At 34.4% G+C, this 1,123-nt stretch overlaps 1 protein-coding gene across 1 annotated transcript in view; it reads left to right on the plus strand.

Annotated features, from left to right (window-relative positions):
* akap17a (A kinase (PRKA) anchor protein 17A) overlaps nucleotides 1-1,123 on the plus strand; it is an 8,229-nt gene that overhangs the window by 4,056 nt on the left and 3,050 nt on the right. The gene's annotated exons all lie outside the window — the stretch shown is intronic.

Genomic DNA, 1,123 nt, shown 5'->3' on the forward strand with positions numbered 1-1,123 from the left:
CCTTTAACACTGATCTCAGATTTAAACAAAAGAGAAAAAGTTATTCCACAAGTTCAAAACAGAAAATGCACTAACACGAGTCAGATTCAAAGTACATTTGTTTTTATTGTTATTATTAATATATGATTTAAAACATTTTTCTACCTGAAACAGCTTCTGAGAGTGTGAATACATTAGGACTGCATCATACTTACAGAGCAGCAGCTCAGCTGGTAAACCATGGCTAACAGGTAATAAAAGCTTTGGTTTTTAGCGAGGGTGAACTGCCGCTTGTCGAGCTCCATCGTTTCCATCGTTAAATTGCTTGAGATGTGCGTCCTCTCTGGCTGTTTTATTGAACTTGTCAAAAGCCCCAGGAATGATTTAAGTCCCGATGAGTTCTTGAAGGCTAGCTTKTTGTTGTTAGCATTTTAGCTTTGTGCTACATTCAGGAGTTAACGGACGTTACATGTTCTCAAATTGGGAGTAGTTGTTCCGATGTTTATGATTATAATGTTTGTGTGTAACATACAGGGTTAATTGGTAAAATAATAATAATAATTCATAAAATGACTAGTTGTTTTTCAGCACGGGGTGTTCTAATTATTGTTCTAGTGAGAAAGTTGTTTTTTCCAATGTAACTTGAACCTTGCTCGGGTCGTATTGGAGGGGAAATGATTWGACCAAAATGGATAAAAATAAAGGAGCGCACTCACAACCAYGCTGGCAAACATGAACATATATTATCGGTTCTGTTTGTTATGATATCGCGCCGATCACTATCGTGCACCCCTAGTAATATTTTTAAAATTTGTTTTGTATGAAGACATTCTCAGTTCTGAACAGCTGTCTTTACAGTTTAATAGCATGACTCATTAATGGTCAAGTCGTACTGTAGTTTTTGTAGAATGTGATTTTTTAAAATTTTATTATTATTTGTACCTTCTTTGAAGCAGAACAGATATATAAACCATAAACATGAGCAGTATGCTTGTATGGTATCGTATCAGTATGTGAAATTGTAAAAAGTCTTTGAAGGTCTCGAAAAGCTCTATATAAGACTAATACATTATTATCATTAAGATTATATAAAACCTTCTGCCACCAAACAGTAAAACAACATTTGAATCAGAAAATGCTAAAG

The sequence above is a fragment of the Austrofundulus limnaeus genome, unplaced genomic scaffold (assembly GCF_001266775.1).
Source record: "Austrofundulus limnaeus strain Quisiro unplaced genomic scaffold, Austrofundulus_limnaeus-1.0 Scaffold81, whole genome shotgun sequence".
In the NCBI taxonomy this organism is placed as follows: Eukaryota; Metazoa; Chordata; class Actinopteri; order Cyprinodontiformes; family Rivulidae; genus Austrofundulus; species Austrofundulus limnaeus.